This window comes from Somniosus microcephalus, chromosome 18 (genome assembly GCF_052327205.1).
Source record: "Somniosus microcephalus isolate GS21.2 chromosome 18, FLI_Smic_1.0, whole genome shotgun sequence".
Taxonomy (NCBI): Eukaryota; Metazoa; Chordata; class Chondrichthyes; order Squaliformes; family Somniosidae; genus Somniosus; species Somniosus microcephalus.
Window position 1 is genome coordinate 4595364 of NC_141004.1, and position 24741 is coordinate 4620104.

At 46.6% G+C, this 24741-nt stretch overlaps 1 protein-coding gene across 3 annotated transcripts in view; it reads left to right on the plus strand.

The window, feature by feature from the left end:
• Window positions 1-24741, plus strand: part of foxp4 (forkhead box P4) — a 728261-nt gene that overhangs the window by 142803 nt on the left and 560717 nt on the right. For 2 of the 3 annotated variants that reach the window (XM_086010975.1, XM_086010973.1), the window contains exon 2: window positions 8321-8439. The exons of the other annotated variant lie outside the window; for it this stretch is intronic. The gene's annotated coding sequence lies outside the window, so the exon portion shown is untranslated. The remainder of the gene's footprint in view (window positions 1-8320; window positions 8440-24741) is intronic. 3 annotated transcript variants of the gene reach the window in all.

Consider the following 24741-nt stretch of genomic DNA (forward strand, 5'->3'; position numbering starts at 1 on the left):
TGGATATATTTCTTAAGGCTAAAGGGATCAAGGGATATGGGGAGAAGGCAGGGACAGGGTACTGAATTTGGATGATCAGCCATGATCTCACTGAATGGCGGAGCAGGCTCGAAGGGCCAAATGGCCTACTCCTCCTATCTTCTATGTTTCTATGTTGACCAGAACTGGACGTAATACTCCAGTTTGTGGCCTAACCAGCGCTTTATAATGGTTCAGCATAACTTCTCTACTTTTGTACTTAATACCTCTGTTTATGAAGCCCAAGATCCCATATGCTTTGCTAAGCACTCTCTCAATATGTCCTGCCACCTTCAGGGACCTATGCACATTAGCTCCCAGGTCCCTCTGTCCCTGCACACTCTTTAAAACTGTGCTATTAATTGTATATTGTCTCTCCCTGTTCCTTCTGTCAAAATGCATCACCTCACACTTCTCTGTATTAAATTCCATCTGCCCATTCTGCTAGCCTTTCTATGTCCTGTTGCAGTCGATTGGTATCATCCTCACTGTTTGCCACACCCCCAAGTTTGGTGTCATTGTCAACTTTAGAAATTCTACTCTGTATTCCAATATCCAGGTCATTTACATATATCAAAAAAAACAGTGGCCCCAGCACAGACCCTTGAGGAACACCACTGTCTACTATCCTCCAGTCTGAAAAACAGCCATTTACCACAACCTGCTGTTTTCTATCCTTAAGCCAATTCCTTATCCAAGCTGCCACTGACCCACCTATTCAAAGAGCCTCAGTTTTGTTAACCAGCCTTCTATGTGGTACTTTGTCAAATGCCTTCCTAAAATCCATGTAGACAACCATCCATTTCATTCCCTTCATCAAACCTCCCTGTTACTTCATCAAAAAATTCAATTAAATTAGTCAAACACGATCTGCCTTTTACAAATCCGTGTTGGCTCTCCTCTCCAGGGACTTGAGCACATAAAGCTAGGTTGACACTCCAGTGCAGTGCTGAGGGAGTGCTGCACTGTCGGAGGTGCCGTCTTTTGGATGAGACGTTAAACCGAGGCCCCGTCTGCTCTCTCAGGTGGATGTAAAAGAGCCCATAGCACTATTTCGAAGAAGAGCAGGGGAGATATCCTTGGTGTCCTGGCCAATATTTATCCCTCAACCAACATCACTAAAACAGATTATCTGGTCATTATCACATTGCTGTTTGTGGGAGCTTGCTGTGTGCAAATTGGCTGCTGCGTTTTCCACATTACAACAGTGACTACACTTCAAAAAGTACTTCATTCACTGTAAAGCGCTTTGAGACGTCTGGTGATCGTGAGAGGCGCTATGTAAATGCAAGTCTTTCCTTCTTTTTAATTCGCTGAAACCTCTCCAAGTGCCCCGTTAATTTTTTCCTTGATTATTGTTTCTAAAACTTTACCCACCACTGATGTTAAACTGACCGGCCTGTCGTTACTAGGATTGTCCTTACACCCTTTCTTGAACAATGGTGTCACATTTGCCACTTTCCAATCCTCGGGCACCTCCCCCGTATCTAGGGAAGATTGGAAAATTATGTCAAGCCCTTCCGCTATCTCATCCCTCAATTCCCTTAGCAAACTGGGATGCAAGCCATCTGGACCAGGCGACTTATCCACTCTTAGCATACCCAGTCTTTCTAGTACATCCTGTCTATCAATTTTCACCCCTTCCATTGCTTCTACCTTTTCCACTTCTACCGATATTTTGTCAGCAGCCACCTCCTTAGTAAACACTGATACAAAGTACTCATTGAGTATTCTAGCCTTGCCCTGCGCCTCTAAGCATATATCACCTTCTTTGTCCCTAATAGGCCCCACCCCGCCTCTTACTACCCGCTTACTGTTTACTGAGGGTGAGATGGAGCATTGCAGCAAGGAATATCGAGAAGAGCGTTGGTGCGATGACACAACCTTACTTGACACCGATCCGTACGTGAATTGGGTCTGTGGTGGAACCATTGGTCAGGATCACGGCTTGCATGTCGTCGTGAAGCAGGCGGAGGATGGTGACAAACTTTTGAGGGCAGCCGAATTTGAGGAGGACACTCCATAATCCCTCACAGTTGACAGTTTCGAAGGCCTTTGTGAGCTCAAAGAAGGCCATGTACAGCGGTTGGTGCTGTTCCCTGCATTTCTCTTGTAATTGACGTGCGGTGAAGATCATGTCCATTGTGCCCCTCAGTGGGCGGAATCCGCATTGCGACTCTGGGAGGAGCTCTTCGGCCACTGGGAGAAGGCGATTGAGGAGGATTCTTGCGATGACTTTCCCTGTGGCAGACAGCAGGGAAACTCTTCTGTAATTACCGCAATCGGACTTGTCACCTTTCTTGAAGATGGTCACAATTACGGCATCTCTGAGATCCCCTGGCATGCTCTCCTCCTTCCAGATAAGAGAAATGAGTTCATGAATTCACGCCAGTAGTGCTTCTCCACCTAGCTTTAGTGCCTCGGCAGGGAGTCCATCTGATCCTGATGCCTTGTTGTTCTTCAGTTGCCGGATGGCCTTTTCAACCTCACGCCGGGCTGGGGTTGTGCTGAGATGGTGGCGGGTAGCATGCTGCGGGATGGAGTTGAGGACACTCGTGTCGAAGACAGAGTCGCGGTTAAGGTACTGAACAATGTGTTACACGCTACTGGGGGTATTCTACAAGCCTCCAAATAGGGAGAGGGAGGTAGAGGCAGGGAATTTATTGAGATATGCAAGAGCTATAGAGTGGTGAAATTGGGGAACTTTAATTACCCAAATATCGATTGGGAAAATGCGAGGATAAAGGGAATGGAGGGGGAGGAATTACTGAAATGTGTTCGAGAGAATTTCCTTTACCAGTATGTTCTTGGCCCAACTAGGAAGGAGGCTTTGCTGGATCTGGTGCTGGGAAATGAGTTGGGCCAGGTCGACCAAGTGTCTTTGGGAGAACACTTGGGTACGAGTGATCATCATATCATAAGTTTTAGATTAGCAATGGAGAGGAGCATGGAACAATGTGGAGTGGAACTTCTAAACTGGAATAGGGCTAACTTCAATGGGATGTGAAAGGATTTAGCTAGGGTAAAATGGAACCAAAGACTGACAGGAAAAACTGTAAATGAACAATGGGTGATTTTTAAGGAGGAGATGTTCTAAGTACAGGCTAGGTACATTCCAACAAGAGGGAAAGGTAAGGGAACCAAAGCAAGGGCTCCTTGGATGACGAGGGAGATTGAGAAGATGATGAAACAAAAAAAGAGGGTGTATGATGAATGTCAGGTGAATTCTTCAAGGGAGAACCAGACCAAATACAATAAGTTGAGAGGGGAAGTGAAGATGAAAATAAGTTTGGCAAAGAGAAAAATGAGAGTAGAATGGCGGTTAGCATAAAAGGGAAACTAAAAATCTTCTACCGGCATGTAAATAGTAAAAGGGTAGTAAGAGGTGGGGTGAGTACATAAGTAGAGAAGTTATGCCGAAGCTGGTGTATTGCATCCAGTTCTGGTCACTACATTTCAGGAAGGGTGTGAAGGCCCTTGAGAGGGTGCAGAGGAGATTTACCAGAATGGTTCTGGGGATGGGGGATCTTAGCTACAAGGACAGGTTGGAGAAGCTGGATTTGTTTTCATTAGAGCAAAGGAGGTTGAGGGGTGATTTGATAGAGGTGTACAAGATTATGACGGGTTTGGATAGGCTAGACGGGGAAAGGCTGTTCCCACTAGCTGATGGTACAAGGACTAGGGGACACAGATTTAAGGTTTTGGGCAAGAAATACAGAGGGGACGTGAGGAAAAAAATTTATGCATGAAGTGGTAAGGACCTGGAACTCGCTGCCGATGGAAGTGGTGGAAGTGGAGACACTCAATGTTTTCAGGGAGAGACTGGATAGGCACTTGAGGGAAATTAACTTGCAGGGCTACGGGGATAGAGCGGGAGAATGGGACTGACTAGATTGCTCTGCAGAGAGCCGGCATGGACTCAATGGGCCAAAGGGCCTCCTTCAGTGCCATTCTGAATCTATGATTCAATGACAGGGAGAGATGTGTGTACTGAACTGTGTGTTACACAGAGAGAGAGCTGTGTGTACTGAACAATGTGTTATACAGAGAGAGCTGTGTGTACTGAACTGTGTGTTACACAGAGAGAGAGCGCTGTGTGTACTGAACAATGTGTTATACAGAGAGAGCTGTGTGTACTGAACTGTGTGTTACACAGAGTGAGATGTGTGTACTGAACAGTATGTTACACAGAGTGAGATGTGTTTACTGAACAGTGTGTTACACAGGGAGAGAGCTGTGTTTACTGAACATTGGATTACAGAGAGAGCTTTGTGTAGTGAATAATGTGTTACACAGGGAGAGGTAGGTGTACTGAACAGTGAGTTACACGGAGAGATCTGTGTGTACAGAACTGTGTGTTACTCAGGGAGAGCTGTGTGTACTGCATAGTGTGTTACAGAGGTATAGAAACATAGATGATAGGAGCAGGAGTAGGCGATTCGGCCCCTCGAGCCTGCTCCGCCATTTAATGGGGTCATGGCTGATCACCCAAATTCAGTACCCTGTCCCTGCCTTCTCCCCATATCCCTCAATCCCTTTAGCCTTAAGAAATATATCTAACTCCTTCTTGAATATATTTAATGAATTGGCCTCAACTGCCTTTTGTGTTAGAGAATTCCACAGGTTCACCACTCTCTGGTTGAAGAAATTCCTCCTCATCTCTGTCCTAAATGGCTTACCCCTTATCCTTGGACTGTGACCCCTGGTTCTGGACTCCCCCGGGTTCAGGAACATCCTTTCTGCATCTAGTCTGTCTAGTCCTGTTAGAATTTTATAAGTTTGAATGAGATCCCCTCTCATTCTTCTAAACTCCAGCGAATATAAGCCCAATCGACTCAATCTCTCCTCATACGTCATTCCTGCCATCCCAGGTATTAGTCTGGTGAATCTTCGCTGCCCTCCCTCCATGGCAAGAACATCCTTCCTCAGATAAGACGACCAAAACTGCACACAATACTCAAGATGTGGTCTCACCAAGGCCCTGTACAACTGCAGCAAGACATCCTTGCTCCTGTACTCGAATCCTCTTGCTATGATGGCCAACATACCATTTGCCTTCTTAACCGTCTTCTGCACCTGCATACTTACCTTCAGCGACTGGTGCACAAGGACACCCAGGTCTCGTTGCACTTCCCCTTCTCCCAATCTATTGCCGTTCAGATAATAATCTGCCTTCCTGTTTTTGCCACCAAAATGGATAACCTCGCATTTATCCTCATTATACTGCATCTGCCATGCATTTGCCCAATCAACCAACCTGTCCAAATCATACTGGAGTTTCTCGGCATCCTCCTCACAGCACACACGCCCACCCAGCTTTGTGTCATCTGCAAATTTGGAGATATTACATCTAGTTCCCTTGTCTAGATCATTAATATATATTGTGAATAGCTGGGGTCCTAGCACCGAACCTTGCGGTACCCCACTAGTCACTGCCTGCCACTCGGAAAAAGACCCATTTATTCCAACTCTTTGCTTCCTGTCTGCCAACCAGTTCTCTATCCAAGTCAGTAACTTACCCCCAATCCCATGTGCTTTAAATTTACACGCTAATCTTTTATGCAGGACCTTATCGAAAGCCTTCTGAAAATCCAAATACACCACATCCACTGGTTCTCCCTTATCTATTCTACCAGTTACATCCTCAAAAAATTCCAGTAGATTAGTCAAGCACGAATTACCTTTTGTAAATCCATGTTGACTTTGTCCGATCCTGTCACTGCTTTCCAAGTGCTCTGCTATTACATCTTTTATAATGGACTCTAGCATTTTCCCCACTATCGATGTCAGGCTTACCGGTCTATAATTTCCCGTTTTCTCTCTACCACCTTTTTTGAATAGTGGGGTTACATTAGCTACCCTCCAATCCATGGGTACTGTTTCAGAGTCTATCAAATTTTGGAAGATGACCAGCAATGCATCTACTATTTCTAGGGCCACTTCCTTAAGTACCCTAGGATGTAGATTATCAGGCCCTGGGGATTTATCGGCCTTCAATCCCATCAATTTCCCTAATACCATTTCCCTACAAATACTGATTTCATTCAGTTCCTCCCTCTCATTAGACCCTATGTTCCCTGACATCTCTGGGAGGTTATTTGTGTCCTCCTTTGTGAAGACAGAACCAAAGTATGTATTTAATTGGTCCTCCATTTCTTTGTTCCCCATTATAAATTCCCCTGATTCTGACTGCAAGGGACCCACGCTTGACTTCACCAATCTTTTTCTCTTCACATATCTATAGAAGCTTTTACAGTCACTTTTTATGTTCCCTGAAAGCTTACTCTCATACTCTATTTCCCCCCTCTTAATTAATCCCTTTGTCCTCCTTTGCTGAATCCTAAACTGCTCCCAATCCTCAGGTTTGCTGCTTTTTCTGGCCAAGTTATATGTCCTTTCCGTGGATCTTATGCTATCCCTAATTTCCCTTGTTAGCCACGGTTGAGTCATCGCTTTTGTTTTATATTTATGCCAAAAAGGGATGAACAAATTCTGTAGTTCATCCATGCGATATTTAAATGTTTGCCATTGCCTATCCACCATCAACCCTTTAAGTAACGTTCCCCAATCCATCCTAGCCAACTCGTGCCTCATACCATCGTACTTTCCTTTATTTAAATTCAGGGCCCTAGTCTCTGAGTGAAATACTTCACTCTCCATCTTAATGAAGAATTCTATCGTATTATGATTGCTCCGACCCAAGGGGCCTCACACAACAAGATTGCTAATTAATCCTTCTTCATTACATAATACCCAGTCTAAGATGGCCTGATCTCTAGTTGGTTCCTCGACATATTGGTCCAGGAAACCATCCTGTACACACTCCAGGATTTCCTCCTCCACAGTATTGTTACGAATTTGGTTAGCCCAATCTATATGTAGATTAAATTCACCCATGATAATTGCTGTGCCCTTATTGCACGCATCTCCAATTTCCCATTTAATGCCATCCCAAACCTCAGCATTACTGTTTGGGGGTCTGTATACAACTCCCACTAATGTTTTCTGCCCCTTGGTATTCCTCAGCTCTACCCATACAGATTCCACATCATCAGAGCTAATATCCTTTCTTACAATTGTGCTAATCTCCTCTTTAACCAGCAATGCTACCCCACCTCCTTTTCCTTTTTCCTGTCTTTCCTGAATACTGAATACCCCTGGATGTTGAGTTCCCAGCCTTAGTCACCCTGGAGCCATGTTTCCGTAATTCCAAATATATCATATGCGTTTACATCTATTTGTGCAGCTAATTCATCCACCTTATTACAAATGCTCCTTGCATTAAGGCAGAAAGCATTCAGGCTTGTTTTTTTAACACTCTTAGACCTTGTAAAATTATTATTTACTGTGTACTGAACAGTGTGTTACACAGGGAGCGAAATGTGTGTACTGAACAGTGTGTTACAGAGAGAGTGCTGTGTGTACTGAACAGTGTGTTACAGAGAGAGTGCTGTGTGTACTGAACAGTGTGTTACACAGAGAGCTGTGTGTACTGAACAGTGTGTTACACAGAGCTGTGTGTACTGAACAGTGTGTTACAGAGAGAGAGCTGCGTGTACTGAACAGTGTGTTACGCAGGGAGAGAGCTGTGTGTACTGAACAGTATTACACAGGGAGAGCTGTGTGTACTGAACAGTGTGTTACACAGGGGGAGCTGTGTGTACTGAACAGTGTGTTACACAGGGAGAGCTGTGTGTACTGAACAGTGTGTTACACAGGGAGAGCTGTGTGTACTGAACAGTGTGTTACACAGGGGGAGCTGTGTGTACTGAACAGTGTGTTACACAGGGGGAGCTGTGTGTACTGAACAGTGTGTTACACAGGGAGAGCTGTGTGTACTGAACAGTGTGTTACACAGGGGGAGCTGTGTGTACTGAACAGTGTGTTACACAGGGGGAGCTGTGTGTACTGAACAGTGTGTTACACAGGGGGAGCTGTGTGTACTGAACAGTATTACACAGGGAGAGCTGTGTGTACTGAACAGTGTGTTACACAGGGAGAGCTGTGTGTACTGAACAGTGTGTTACACAGGGGGAGCTGTGTTTTCTGCACAATCTGTTACAAAGGGAGTGAGCTGTGTGTGCTGAACAGTGTCTTACAGAGAGTGCTGTGTGTACTGAACAGTGTGTTATACAGAGAGAGCTGTGTGTACTGAACAGGAAGGAAGTATTAAGGGGTTTAGCAGCTTTTAAAGTGGACAAATCCCCAGGCCCGTATGAAATGTATCTGAGGCTGTTAAGCGAAGCAAAAGAGGAAATAGCAGAGTGCCTGACCATCATTTTCCAATCCTCTCTGGTTTCAGGTGTGGTGCCGGAGGACTGGAGGACTGCTAATGTTGTACCCTTGTTTATAAAGGGAGAAAAGGATGGACCGAGAAATCACAGGCCACTCAGCCTAACCTCGGTGGTGGGAAAGTTATTGGTAAGAATTCTGAAGGACATGATAAATTTTCATTTAGAAAGACACGGATTAATCAAGGATAGTCAGCACGGATTTGTTAAGTGATGGTCGTGTCTGACAAACTTGATTGAATTTTTTGAGGATGTAACAAGGAGGGTAGATGAGTGTAGTGCGTTTGATGTAGTGTATATGGAATTTAGCAAGGCTTTTGATAAGGTTCCACATGGCAGACTGGTCACGAAGTTAAAAGCCCATGGGATCCAGGGCAAAGTGTCAAGTTAGATTCAAAACTGGCTCGGAGACAGGAAGCAGAGGATAATGGTTGATGGGTGCTTTTGTTACTGGAAGGCTGTTTCCAGTGGGGTTCCGCAGGGCTCAGTACTAGGTCCCTTGCTTTTTGTGATATATATCAACGATCTTGACTTGAATATAGGGGGTATGATTAAGAAGTTTGTAGATGATACTAAAACCAGCTGTGTGGTTGATACTGAAGAAGGAAGCTGTAGACTGCAGGAAGATATCAATAAATTGGTCAGGTGGGCAGAACAGTGGCAAATGGAATTCAATCCGGAGAAGTGTGAGGTAATGCATTTGGAGAGGGCTAATAAGGAGAGAGAATACACATTAAATGGTAGGACAGTGAATAGTGTAGAGGAACAAAGGGACCTTGGAGTGCATGTCCACAGATCCCTGAAGGTAGCAGGCCAGGTAGATAAGGTGGTTAAGAAGGCATACGGAATGCTTGCCTTTATTAGCCGTGGCATAGAATACAAGAGCAGGGGGTTTATGCTTCAACTGTATAAAACACTAGTTAGGCTGCAGCTAGAGTACTGCGTGCAGTTCTGGTCACCACATTACAGGAAAGATGTGATTGTACTAGAGAGGGTACAGAGGAGATTTACAAGGATGTTGCCGGGAGTAGAGAATCTTAGCTATGAGGAAAGACTGGATAGGCTGGGTTTGTTTTCCTTGGAACAGAGGAGGCTGAGGGGAGAGCTTATTGAGGTGTATAAAATTATGAGGGGCCTAGATAAAGTGGATAGAAAGGACCTATTTCCCTTAGCAGAGGGGTCATAAACCAGGGGGCACAGATTTAAAGTAATTGGTGGAAGGTTTAGAGAGGATTTGAGGGGAAATTTCTTCACCCAGAGGATTGTGGGGATCTGGAACTCACTGCCTGAAAGGGTGGTAGAGGCAGGAACCCGAACCACATTTAAAAAGTACTTGGATGTGCACTTGGGATGCTGTAACCTGCAGGGCTACAGACCAAGAGATGGGAAGTGAGATTAGGCTAGATAGCTCATTGTTGGCCGGCGCGGACACGATGGGCTGAAATGGCCTCCTTCCGTGCTGTAACTTTCTATGATTGTAAGAACAGTGGCCCAGAAATTAGGATCGGGGGCTTGCCGCGCGTGCAAGCCCCCGATGTGCACTCGCCCGGCGCACCGACATCTGAAGCCTGGGCCTGCTTGGAATTCCTGTCACTGGCCCGGTTCAGATGTCGGCGCGCTGTGCTTGCCTGATGCAGTGGCGTAGTTAGTGCGATGTGCCGGCTGGGATCAGGTGAGCACTGTGCAGCCAATCAGGGGAGGGGAAACTTCATTCATGAGTTTGATAGTAAGAACAGTCAAACTCATGAAAAGTACGGGCGGCCAAAAGACTAGTTTAACTTTAAATAAAATCTTTAAAAACATCCCAATAATTAAATAAACTATAAATAACTTTAAAAAAAACCATTTTAAACAATTAATCAAATTTTTGAAAAAAATAATTTTTTAAGAAATCGGGTCTAAAAACAAACTTACCTTACTGTAAAGTCTTTAAAAACAATAAAGCTGTGGAAAAAATGTAATAATTTTAAAGAATAGACCACTTACCTTAAAGAACCAAGTCCTTACGCCTCCTTTGTCTAAAAAGTTCAGGCCCTTGCACACGGGCAAACCTGTCAAAAAGAAGAAAGTTCAACACGTGCGCGCAGAGTCCTGAGCACATGCGTTGGACCTGTGAAACCCCTTGGAGGAAATGCTGGTTTCCCGCGCATGCGCTGTGCATGCTGAAATCCGGCACTTCCAGCGGGCCCACGCGTGAGTACCCCGTCCGTACTCACGCGTTGGGACCGGAATTACTGGTAGTGTTACACAGGGAGAGCTGTGTGTACTGAACAGTGTGTTACACTGGGAGAGCTGTGTGTACTGAACAGTGTGTTACACAGGGAGAGCTGTGTGTACTGAACAGTGTGTTACACAGAGAGAGCTGTGTGTACTGAACAGTGTGCTACACAGGGAGAGCTGTGTGTACTGAACAGTGTGTTACACAGGGAGAGAGCTGTGTGTACTGAACAGTGTGTTACACAGAGAGAGCTGTGTGTACTGAACAGTGTGTTAAACAGGGAGAGAGCTGTGTGTACTGAACAGTGTGTTACACAGAGAGAGCTGTGTGTACTGAAGTGTGTTACACAGAGAGAGAGCTGTGTGTACTGAACAGTGTGTTACACAGGGAGAGAGCTGTGTGTACTGAACAGTGTGTTACACAGAGAGAGCTGTGTGTACTGAAGTGTGTTACACAGAGAGAGAGCTGTGTGTACTGAACAGTGTGTTACACAGAGAGAGCTGTGTGTACTGAACAGTGTGTTACACAGAGAGAGAGCTGTGTGTACTGAACAGTGTGTTACACAGAGAGAGAGCTGTGTGTACTGAACAGTGTGTTACACAGAGAGAGCTGTGTGTACTGAAGTGTGTTACACAGAGAGAGCTGTGTGTACTGAACAGTGTGTTACACAGGGAGAGATGTGTGTACTGAACAGTGTGTTACACAGGGAGAGATGTGTGTACTGAACAGTGTGTTACACAGGGAGAGCTGCAGGGAGAGCTGTGTGTACTGAAAAGTGTGTTACACAGGGAGAGAGCTGTGTGTCCTGAACAGTGTGTCACACAGGGAGAGAGCTGTGTGTACTGAACACTGTGTTACACAGGGAGAGAGCAGTGTGTACTGAACAGTGTGTTACACAGAGAGAGAGCTGTGTGAATTGTACAGTGTGTTACACAGGGAGAGAACTGTGTGTACTGAACAGTGTGTTACACAGGGAGAGCTGTGTGTACTGAACAGTGTGTTACACAGAGAGAGAGAGCTGTGTGTACTGAACAGTGTGTTACACATAGAGAGCTGTGTGTACTGAATAGAGTGTTACACAGGGAGAGCTGTGTGTATTGAACAGTGTGTTACACAGCGAGAGCTGTGTGTACTGAACAGTGTGTTACACAGGGGGAGCTGTGTGTACTGAACAGTGTGTGACACAGGGAGAGCTGTGTGTACTGAACAGTGTGTTACACAGGGAGAGCTGTGTGTACTGAACAGTGTGTTACACAGGGAGAGATGTGTGTACGGAAAAGTGTGTTACACCGGGAGAGCTGCAGGGAGAGCTGTGTGTACTGAAAAGTGTGTTACACAGGGAGAGCTGTGTGTACTGAACAGTGTGTTACACAGGGAGAGCTGTGTGTACTGAACAGTGTGTTACACAGAGAGCTGTGTGTAGTGAACAGTGTGTTACACAGGGAGAGAGCTGTGTGTACTGAACAGTGTGTTACACACGGAGAGAGCTGTGTGTACTGAACAGTGTGTTACACAGGGAGAGAGCTGTGTGTACTGAACAGTGTGTTACACAGGGAGAGAGCTGTGTGTACTGAACAGTGTGTTACACAGGGAGAGCTGTGTGTAGTGAACAGTGTGTTAAACAGGGAGAGAGCTGTGTGTACTGAACAGTGTGTTACACAGGGAGAGCTGTGTGTACTGAACAGTGTGTTACACAGGGAGAGCTATATGTACTGAACAGTGTCTTACACAGGGAGAGAGCTGTGTGGACTGAAAAGGGAGTTACACAGGGAGAGATCTGTGTGTACTGAACAGTGTGTTACACAGGGAGAGCTGTGTGTATTGAACAGTGTGTTACACAGCGAGAGCTGTGTGTACTGAACAGTGTGTTACACAGGGAGAGCTGTGTGTACTGAACAGTATGTTACACAGGGAGAGCTGTGTGTACTGAACAGTGTGTTACACAGGGAGAGCTGTGTGTACTGAACAGTGTGTTACACAGGGAGAGATGTGTGTACGGAACAGTGTGTTACACAGAGAGAGAGAGCTGTGTGTACTGAACAGTGTGTTACACATAGAGAGCTGTGTGTACTGAATAGAGTGTTACACAGGGAGAGCTGTGTGTATTGAACAGTGTGTTACACAGCGAGAGCTGTGTGTACTGAACAGTGTGTTACACAGGGGGAGCTGTGTGTACTGAACAGTGTGTGACACAGGGAGAGCTGTGTGTACTGAACAGTGTGTTACACAGGGAGAGCTGTGTGTACTGAACAGTGTGTTACACAGGGAGAGATGTGTGTACGGAAAAGTGTGTTACACCGGGAGAGCTGCAGGGAGAGCTGTGTGTACTGAAAAGTGTGTTACACAGGGAGAGCTGTGTGTACTGAACAGTGTGTTACACAGGGAGAGCTGTGTGTACTGAACAGTGTGTTACACAGAGAGCTGTGTGTAGTGAACAGTGTGTTACACAGGGAGAGAGCTGTGTGTACTGAACAGTGTGTTACACACGGAGAGAGCTGTGTGTACTGAACAGTGTGTTACACAGGGAGAGAGCTGTGTGTACTGAACAGTGTGTTACACAGGGAGAGAGCTGTGTGTACTGAACAGTGTGTTACACAGGGAGAGCTGTGTGTAGTGAACAGTGTGTTAAACAGGGAGAGAGCTGTGTGTACTGAACAGTGTGTTACACAGGGAGAGCTGTGTGTACTGAACAGTGTGTTACACAGGGAGAGCTATATGTACTGAACAGTGTCTTACACAGGGAGAGAGCTGTGTGGACTGAAAAGGGAGTTACACAGGGAGAGATCTGTGTGTACTGAACAGTGTGTTACACAGGGAGAGCTGTGTGTATTGAACAGTGTGTTACACAGCGAGAGCTGTGTGTACTGAACAGTGTGTTACACAGGGAGAGCTGTGTGTACTGAACAGTATGTTACACAGGGAGAGATGTGTGTACGGAAAAGTGTGTTACACCGGGAGAGCTGCAGGAAGAGCTGTGTGTACTGAAAAGTGTGTTACACAGGGAGAGCTGTGTGTACTGAACAGTGTGTTACACAGGGAGAGCTGTGTGTACTGAACAGTGTGTTACACAGGGAGAGAGCTGTGTGTACTGAACAGTGTGTTACACAGGGAGAGAGCTGTGTGTACAGAACAGTGTGTTACACAGGGAGAGCTGTTTGTACTGAACAGTGTGTTACACAGAGAGAGAGCTGTGTGTACTTAACAGTGTGTTACACAGGGAGAGCTGCAGGGAGAGCTGTGTGTACTGAACAGTGTGTTACACAGAGAGAGAGCTGTGTGTACTGAACAGTGTGTTACACAGAGAGAGAGCTGTGTGTATTGTACAGTGTGTTACACAGGGAGAGAGCTGTGTGTACTGAACAGTGTGTTACACTGGGAGAGCTGTGTGTACTGAACAGTGTGTTAAACAGGGAGAGAGCTGTGTGTACTGAACAGTGTGTTACACAGGGAGAGAGCTGTGTGTACTGAACAGTGTGTTACACAGGGAGAGAGCTGTGTGTACTGAACAGTGTGTTACACAGGGAGAGCTGTGTGTACTGAACAGTGTGTTAAACAGGGAGAGAGCTGTGTGTACTGAACAGTGTGTTACACAGGGAGAGAGCTGTGTGTACTGAACAGTGTGTTACACAGGGAGAGAGCTGTGTGTACTGAACAGTGTGTTACACAGCGAGAGCTGTGTGGACTGAACAGTGTGTTACACAGGGAGAGCTGTGTGTACTGAACAGTGTGTTACACGGAGAGCTGTGTGTACCGAACAGTGTGTTACACAGGGAGAGCTGTTTGTACTGAACAGTGTGTTACACAGAGAGAGAGCTGTGTGTACTGAACAGTGTGTTACACAGGGAGAGAGCTGTGTGTACTGAACATTTTGTTGCACAGGGAGAGCTGTGTGTACTTAACAGTGTGTTACACAGGGAGAGATGTGTGTACTGAACAGTGTGTTACACAGGGAGAGCTGCAGGGAGAGCTGTGTGGACTGAACAGTGTGTTACACAGAGAGAGAGCTGTGTGTACAGAACAGTGTGATACACAGGGAGAGAGCTGTGTTTACTGAACAGTGTGTTACACAGGGAGAGAGCTGTGTGTACTGAACAGTGTGTTACACAGGGAGAGAGCTGTGTGTAATGAACAGTGTGTTACACAGGGAGAGCTGTGTGTACTGAACAGTGTGTTACACAGGGAGAGCTGTGTCTACTGAACAGTGTGTTACACAGAGAGCTGTGTGTACTGAACAATGTGTTACACAGAGAGAGCTGTGTGTACTGAACAGTGTGTTACACGGAGAGAGCTGTGTGTACTGAACAGTGTGCTACACAGAGAGAGCTGTGTGTACTGAACACTGTGTTACACAGGGAGAGAGCTGTGTGTACTGAACAGTGTGTTACACAGGGAGAGCTGTGTGTACTGAACAGTGTGTTACACAGGGAGAGAGCTGTGTGTACTGAACAGTGTCTTACACAGGGACAGAGCTGTGTGTACTAAACAGTGTGTTACACCGAGAGAGAGCTGTGTCTATTGTACAGTGTGTTACACAGGGAGAGAGCTGTGTGTACTGAACAGTGTGTTACACTGGGAGAGCTGTGTGTACTGAACAGTGCGTTACACAGCGAGAGAGAGTTGTGTGTACTGAAAAGTGTGTTACACATAGAGAGCTGTCTGTACTGAATAGTGTGTTACACAGGGAGAGCTGTGTGTACTGAACAGTGTGTTACACAGAGAGCTGTGTGCACTGAACAGTGTGTTACACGGAGAGCTGTGTGTGCTGAACAGTGTGTTACACAGGGAGAGAGCTGTGTGTACTGAACAGTGTGTTACACAGGGAGAGAGCTGTGTGTACAGAACAGTGTGTTACACAGGGAGAGCTGTTTGTACTGAACAGTGTTTTACACAGAGAGAGAGCTGTGTGTACTGAACAGTGTGTTACACAGGGAGAGAGCTGTGTGTACTGAACATTTTGTTGCACAGGGAGAGCTGTGTGTACTGAACAGTGTGTTACACAGGGAGAGATGTGTGTACTGAACAGTGTGTTACACAGGGAGAGCTGCAGGGAGAGTTGTGTGTACTGAACAGTGTGTTACACAGAGAGAGAGCTGTGTGTACAGAACAGTGTGTTACACAGGGAGAGCTGTTTGTACTGAACAGTGTGTTACACAGAGAGAGAGCTGTGTGTACTGAACAGTGTGTTACACAGGGAGAGAGCTGTGTGTACTGAACAGTGTGTTACACAGGGAGAGAGCTGTGTGTACAGAACAGTGTGTTACACAGGGAGAGCTGTTTGTACTGAACAGTGTGTTACACAGAGAGAGAGCTGTGTGTACTGAACAGTGTGTTACACAGGGAGAGAGCTGTGTGTACTGAACAGTGTGTTACACAGGGAGAGATGTGTGTACTGAACAGTGTGTTACACAGGGAGAGCTGCAGGGAGAGTTGTGTGTACTGAACAGTGTGTTACACAGAGAGAGAGCTGTGTGTACTGAACAGTGTGATACACAGGGAGAGATCTGTGTTTACTGAACAGTGTGTTACACAGGGAGAGAGCTGTGTGTACAGAACAGTGTGTTACACAGGGAGAGCTGTTTGTACTGAACAGTGTGTTACACAGAGAGAGAGCTGTGTGTACTGAACAGTGTGTTACACAGGGAGAGAGCTGTGTGTACTGAACATTTTGTTGCACAGGGAGAGCTGTGTGTACTGAACAGTGTGTTACACAGGGAGAGATGTGTGTACTGAACAGTGTGTTACACAGGGAGAGCTGCAGGGAGAGTTGTGTGTACTGAACAGTGTGTTACACAGAGAGAGAGCTGTGTGTACTGAACAGTGTGATACACAGGGAGAGATCTGTGTGTAATGAACAATGTGTTACACAGGGAGAGAGCTGTGTGTACTGAACAGTGTGTTACACAGGGAGAGAGCTGTGTGTAATGAACAGTGTGTTACACAGAGAGAGCTGTGTGTACTGAACAGTGTGTTACACAGGGAGAGAGCTGTGTGTACTGAACAGTGTGCTACAGAGAGAGAGAGCTGTGTGTACTGAACACTGTGTTACACAGGGAGAGAGCTGTGTGTACTGAACAGTGTCTTACACCGAGAGAGAGCTGTGTGTATTGTACAGTGTGTTACACAGGGAGAGAGCTGTGTGTACTGAACAGTGCGTTACACTGGGAGAGCTGTGTGTACTGAACAGTGTGTTACACAGCGAGAGAGAGTTGTGTGCACTGAACAGTGTGTTACACATAGAGAGCTGTGTGTACTGAATAGTGTGTTACACAGGGAGAGCTGTTTGTACTGAACAGTGTGTTACACAGAGAGAGAGCTGTGTGTACTGAACAGTGTGTTACACAGGGAGAGAGCTGTGTGTACTGAACAGTGTGTTACACAGGGAGAGAGCTGTGTGTATTGTACAGTGTGTTACACAGGGAGAGAACTGTGTGTACTGAACAGTGTGTTACACTGGGAGAGCTGTGTGTACTGAACAGTGTGTTACACAGAGAGAGAGAGCTGTTTGTACTGAACAGTGTGTTACACATAGAGAGCTGTGTGTACTGAATAGTGTGTTACACAGGGAGAGCTGTGTGTATTGAACAGTGTGTTACACAGCGAGAGCTGTGTGAACTGAACAGTGTGTTACACAGGGAGAACTGTGTGTACTGAACAGTGTGTTACACAGGGAGAGCTGTGTGTACTGAACAGTGTGTTACACAGGGAGAGCTGTGTGTACTGAACAGTGTGTTACACAGGGAGAGATGTGTGTACGGAAAAGTGTGTTGCACCGGGAGAGCTGCAGGGAGAGCTGTGTGTACTGAAAAGTGTGTTACACAGGGAGAGCTGTGTGTACTGAAAATTGTGTTACACAGGGAGAGCTGTGTGTACTGAACAGTGTGTTACACAGCGAGAGCTGTGTGTAGTGAAGAGTGTGTTACACAGGGAGAGCTGTGTGTACTGAACAGCGTGTTACACAGGGAGAGCTGTGTGTACTGAACAGTGTGTTACACAGGGAGAGATGTGTGTACGGAAAAGTGTGTTACACCGGGAGAGCTGCAGGGAGAGCTGTGCGTACTGAAAAGTGTGTTACACAGGGAGAGCTGTGTGTACTGAACAGTGTGTTACACAGAGAGCTGTGTGTAGTGAACAGTGTGTTACACAGGGAGTGAGCTGTGTGTACTGAACAGTGTGTTACACACGGAGAGAGCTGTGTTTACTGAACAGTGTGTTACACAGGGAGAGAGCTGTGTGTACTGAACAGTGTGTTACACAGGGAGAGAGCTGTGTGTACTGAACAGTGTGTTACACAGGGAGAGCTGTGTGTACTGAACAGTGTGTTAAACAGGGAGAGAGCTGTGTGTACTGAACAGTTTGTTACACAGGGAGAGAGCTGTGTGTACTGAAAAGTGTGTTACACAGGGAGAGCTGTGTGTACTGAACAGTGTGTTACACAGGGAGAGCTGTGTGTACTGAACAGTGTCTTACACAGGGAGAGAGCTGTGTGTACTGAAAAGTGTGTTACACAGGGAGAGAGCTGTGTGTACTGAACAGTGTGTTACACACGGAGAGAGCTGTGTGTACTGAACAGTGTGTTACACAGGGAGAGAGCTGTGTGTACTGAACAGTGTGTTACACACGGAGAGAGCTGTGTGTACTGAACAGTGTGTTAAACAATGAGAGCTGTGTGTACTGAACAGTGTGTTACACAGGGAGAGAGCTGTGTGCACTGAACAGTGTCTTACACAGGGACAGAACTGTGTGTACTGAACAGTCTGTTACACCGAGAGAGAGCTGTGTGTATTGCACAGTGTATTACACAGGGAGAGTGCTGTGTGTACTGAACAGTGTGTTACACTGGGAGAGCTGTGTGTACTGAACAGTGTGTTACACAGGGAGAGCTGTGTGTACTGAACAGTGTGTTACACAGGGAGAGATGTGTGTACGGAAAAGTGTGTTGCACCGGGAGAGCTGCAGGGAGAGCTGTGTGTACTGAAAAGTGTGTTACACAGGGAGAGCTGTGTGTACTGAACAGTGTGTTACACAGGGAGAGCTGTGTGTACTGAACAGTGTGTTACACAGCGAGAGCTGTGTGTAGTGAAGAGTGTGTTACACAGGGAGAGCTGTGTGTACTGAACAGCGTGTTACACAGGGAGAGCTGTGTGTACTGAACAGCGTGTTACACAGGGAGAGCTGTGTGTACTGAACAGTGTGTTACACAGGGAGAGATGTGTGTACGGAAAAGTGTGTTACACCGGGAGAGCTGCAGGGAGAGCTGTGTGTACTGAAAAGTGTGTTACACAGGGAGAGCTGTGTGTACTGAACAGTGTGTTACACAGAGAGCTGTGTGTAGTGAACAGTGTGTTACACAGGGAGTGAGCTGTGTGTACTGAACAGTGTGTTACACACGGAGAGAGCTGTGTTTACTGAACAGTGTGTTACACAGGGAGAGAGCTGTGTGTACTGAACAGTGTGTTACACAGGGAGAGAGCTGTGTGTACTGAACAGTGTGTTACACAGGGAGAGCTGTGTGTACTGAACAGTGTGTTAAACAGGGAGAGAGCTGTGTGTACTGAACAGTTTGTTACACAGGGAGAGAGCTGTGTGTACTGAACAGTGTGTTACACAGGGAGAGCTGTGTGTACTGAACAGTGTGTTACACAGGGAGAGCTGTGTGTACTGAACAGTGTCTTACACAGGGAGAGAGCTGTGTGTACTGAAAAGTGTGTTACACAGGGAGAGAGCTGTGTGTACTGAACAGTGTGTTACACACGGAGAGAGCTGTGTGTACTGAACAGTGTGTTACACAGGGAGAGAGCTGTGTGTACTGAACAGTGTGTTACACACGGAGAGAGCTGTGTGTACTGAACAGTGTGTTAAACAATGAGAGCTGTGTGTACTGAACAGTGTGTTACACAGGGAGAGAGCTGTGTGCACTGAACAGTGTCTTACACAGGCACAGAACTGTGTGTACTGAACAGTCTGTTACACCGAGAGAGAGCTGTGTGTATTGCACAGTGTGTTACACAGGGAGAGTGCTGTGTGTACTGAAAAGTGTGTTACACTGGGAGAGCTGTGTGTACTGAACAGTGTGTTACACAGGGAGAGCTGTGTGTACTGAACAGTGTCTTACACAGGGAGAGAGCTGTGTGTACTGAACAGTGTGTTACACAGGGAGAGATGTGTGTACTGAACAGTGTGTTACACAGGGAGAGGTGTGTGTACTGAACAGTGTGTTACACAGGGAGAGCTGTTTGTACTGAACAGTGTGCTACACAGAGAGAGAGAGCTGTGTGTACTGAACAGTGTGTTACACAGCGAGAGCTGTGTGTACTGAACAGTGTGTTACACAGGGAGAGCTGTGTGTACTGAACAGTGTGTTACACAGGGAGAGCTGTGTGTACTGAACAGTGTGTTACACAGGGCGAGCTGTGTGTACTGAACAGTGTGTTACACAGGGAGAGCTGTGTGTACTGAACAGTGTGTTACACAGGGAGAGAGCTGTGTGTACTGAACAGTGTGTTACACAGGTAGAGCTGTGTGTACTGAACAATGTGTCACACAGGGAGAGCTGTGTGTACTGAACAGTGTGTTACACAGGGAGAGCTGAGTGTACTGAACAGTGTGTTACACAGGGAGAGAGCTGTGTGTACTGAACAGTGTGCTGCACAGGGAGAGAGCGGTGTGTACTGAACAGTGTGTTACACAGGGAGAGAGATGTGTGTACTGAACAGTGTGTTACACAGGTCGAGCTGTGTGTACTGAACAGTGTGTTACACAGAGGGAGCTGTGTGTACTGAACAGTGTGTTACACAGGGAGAAAGCTGTGTGTACTGAACAGTGTGTTACACAGGGAGAGAGCTCTGTGTACTGAACAGTGTGTTACACAGAGAGCTGTGTGTACTGAACAGTGTGTTATACAGGGAGAGCTGTGTGTACTGAACAGTGTGTTACACAGGGAGAGCTGTGTGTACTGAACAGTGTGTTACACAGGGAGAGCTGTGTGTACTGAAGAGTGTGTTAAACAGCGAGAGCTGTGTGTACTGAAGAGTGTGTTACACAGGGAGAGCTGTGTGTACTGAACAGTGTGTTACACAGGGAGAGCTGTGTGTACTGAAGAGTGTGTTACACAGCGAGAGCTGTGTGTACTGAAGAATGTGTTACACAGGGAGAGCTGTGTGTACTGAACAGTGTGTTACACAGGGAGAGCTTTGTGTACTGAACAGTGTTTTACACAGAGAGAGCTGTGTGTACTGAACAGTGTGATACACAGGGAGAGAGCTGTGTGTACTGAAAAGTTTTCCACAGAGTGAGCTGTGTGTACTGAACAGTGTGTCACACAGAGAGAGCTGTGTGTACTGACCAGTGTGTTACACAGGGAGAGAGCTGTGTGTACTGAACAGTGTGTTACACAGGGAGAGAGCTGTGTGTACTGAACAGTGTGTTACACTGGGCGAGAGCTGTGTGTACTGAACAGTGTGTTACACAGGGAGAGCTGTGTGTACTGAACAGTATGTTACACAGGGAGTGCTGTGTGTACTGAACAGTGTGTTACACAGAGAGAGAGCTGTGTGTACTGAACAGCGTGTTACACAGGGAGAGCTGTGTGTGCTGAACAGTATGTTACAGAGAGAGAGCTGTGTGTAGTGAACAGTGTGTTACACAGGGAGAGAGCTGTGTGTACTGAACAGTGTATTACACTTGGAGGGCTGTGTGTACTGAACAGTGTGTTACACAGGGAGAGAGCTGTGTGTACTGAACAGTGTGTTACACAGGGAGAGCTGTGTGTACTGAACAGTGTGTTAAACAGGGAGAGAGCTGTGTGTACTGAACAGTTTGTTACACAGGGAGAGAGCTGTGTGTACTGAACAGTGTGTTACACAGGGAGAGCTGTGTGTACTGAACAGTGTGTTACACAGGGAGAGCTGTGTGTACTGAACAGTGTCTTACACAGGGAGAGAGCTGTGTGTACTGAAAAGTGTGTTACACAGGGAGAGAGCTGTGTGTACTGAACAGTGTGTTACACACGGAGAGAGCTGTGTGTACTGAACAGTGTGTTACACAGGGAGAGAGCTGTGTGTACTGAACAGTGTGTTACACACGGAGAGAGCTGTGTGTACTGAACAGTGTGTTAAACAATGAGAGCTGTGTGTACTGAACAGTGTGTTACACAGGGAGAGAGCTGTGTGCACTGAACAGTGTCTTACACAGGGACAGAACTGTGTGTACTGAACAGTCTGTTACACCGAGAGAGAGCTGTGTGTATTGCACAGTGTGTTACACAGGGAGAGTGCTGTGTGTACTGAACAGTGTGTTACACAGGGAGAGCTGTGTGTACTGAACAGTGTGTTACACAGGGAGAGCTGTGTGTACTGAACAGTGTCTTACACAGGGAGAGAGCTGTGTGTACTGAACAGTGTGTTACACAGGGAGAGATGTGTGTACTGAACAGTGTGTTACACAGGGAGAGGTGTGTGTACTGAACAGTGTGTTACACAGGGAGAGCTGTTTGTACTGAACAGTGTGCTACACAGAGAGAGAGAGCTGTGTGTACTGAACAGTGTGTTACACAGCGAGAGCTGTGTGTACTGAACAGTGTGTTACACAGGGAGAGCTGTGTGTACTGAACAGTGTGTTACACAGGGAGAGCTGTGTGTACTGAACAGTGTGTTACACAGGGCGAGCTGTGTGTACTGAACAGTGTGTTACACAGGGAGAGCTGTGTGTACTGAACAGTGTGTTACACAGGGAGAGAGCTGTGTGTACTGAACAGTGTGTTACACAGGTAGAGCTGTGTGTACTGAACAATGTGTCACACAGGGAGAGCTGTGTGTACTGAACAGTGTGTTAAACAGGGAGAGCTGAGTGTACTGAACAGTGTGTTACACAGGGAGAGAGCTGTGTGTACTGAACAGTGTGCTGCACAGGGAGAGAGCGGTGTGTACTGAACAGTGTGTTACACAGGGAGAGAGATGTGTGTACTGAACAGTGTGTTACACAGGTCGAGCTGTGTGTACTGAACAGTGTGTTACACAGAGGGAGCTGTGTGTACTGAACAGTGTGTTACACAGGGAGAAAGCTGTGTGTACTGAACAGTGTGTTACACAGGGAGAGAGCTCTGTGTACTGAACAGTGTGTTACACAGAGAGCTGTGTGTACTGAACAGTGTGTTATACAGGGAGAGCTGTGTGTACTGAACAGTGTGTTACACAGGGAGAGCTGTGTGTACTGAACAGTGTGTTACACAGGGAGAGCTGTGTGTACTGAAGAGTGTGTTAAACAGCGAGAGCTGTGTGTACTGAAGAGTGTGTTACACAGGGAGAGCTGTGTGTACTGAACAGTGTGTTACACAGGGAGAGCTGTGTGTACTGAAGAGTGTGTTACACAGCGAGAGCTGTGTGTACTGAAGAATGTGTTACACAGGGAGAGCTGTGTGTACTGAACAGTGTGTTACACAGGGAGAGCTGTGTGTACTGAACAGTGTTTTACACAGAGAGAGCTGTGTGTACTGAACAGTGTGATACACAGGGAGAGAGCTGTGTGTACTGAAAAGTTTTCCACAGAGTGAGCTGTGTGTACTGAACAGTGTGTCACACAGAGAGAGCTGTGTGTACTGACCAGTGTGTTACACAGGGAGAGAGCTGTGTGTACTGAACAGTGTGTTACACAGGGAGAGAGCTGTGTGTACTGAACAGTGTGTTACACTGGGCGAGAGCTGTGTGTACTGAACAGTGTGTTACACAGGGAGAGCTGTGTGTACTGAACAGTATGTTACACAGGGAGTGCTGTGTGTACTGAACAGTGTGTTACACAGAGAGAGAGCTGTGTGTACTGAACAGTGTGTTACACAGGGAGAGCTGTGTGTGCTGAACAGTATGTTACAGAGAGAGAGCTGTGTGTAGTGAACAGTGTGTTACACAGGGAGAGAGCTGTGTGTACTGAACATTGTATTACACTTGGAGGGCTGTGTGTACTGAACAGTGTGTTACACAGGGAGAGAGCTGTGTGTACTGAACAGTGTGTTACACAGAAAGAGCTGTGTGTACTGAACAGTGTGTTACACAGGGAGAGCTGTGTGTACTGAACAATGTGTTACACAGGGAGAGCTGAGTGTACTGAACAGTGTGTTACACAGGGAGTGGGCTGTGTGTACTGAACAGTGTGTTAAACAGAGAGAGAGCTGTGTGTACTGAACAGTGTGTTACACAGGGAGAGAGCTGTGTGTACTGAACAGTGTGTTACACAGAGAGAGCTGTGTGTACTGAACAGTGTGTTACACAGGGAGTGGGCTGTGTGTACTGAACAATGTGTTAAACAGAGAGAGAGCTGTGTGTACTGAACAGTGTGTTACACAGGGAGAGAGCTGTGTGTACTGAACAGTGTGTTACACAGGTCGAGCTGTGTGTACTGAACAGTGTGTTACACAGAGGGAGCTGTGTGTACTGAACAGTGTGTTACACAGGGAGAGAGCTGTGTGTACTGAACAGTGTCTTACACAGGGAGAGAGCTGTGTGTACTGAACAGTGTGTTACACAGAAGGAGCTGTGTGTACTGAACAGTGTGTTGCACAGGGAGAGAACTGTGTGTACTGAACAGTGTGTTTCACAGGGAGAGAGCTGTGTGTACTGAACAGTGTGTCACACAGAGAGAGCTGTGTGTACTGAACAGTGTGTTACACAGGGAGAGAGCTGTGTGTACTGAACAGTGTGTTACACAGGGAGAGCTGTGATGTGCCTCAATAAATCCGAGACTCGATGTTAGCGAAAACAAAACAAGGCTTTTATTGACTTAGAAGGTAACACACAGAGAAGAATATATCTTCCATCCAGAGGTCTGCCGTACTGGATGTGCTGCAGGCTGGGCCAGCTTACATAGGAGCCAGGTATGGGCGGAGCCCTACACACAGTACAATACAATGGAAATGAAACTGAAACCAACCACAGTCACAGCAGAGAATTACTGATGAGTGATGAATGGAATATTTCATCACATTCACCCCTTCTATAGATTTAGTCTGTTCGGGGGTTTGATAGTCCTCTGCGACTGATGTGGCTGTTGTGGTGTCGGCTGGGTGTCCCCGGTGGCCTCCTGGGTCTCTGCCGGGGGTGCCGCCAGGGTTGTTGAAGGGGTAGTTGGTGGGGGTACCGTTGGTCGATGTTCTTCCGGGGGTGATGAAAGAATACTGGGTGGGTAAGCGTTGCTCTGGTCGTTGTTGCTGCTGTTGTCGTGGTTGTT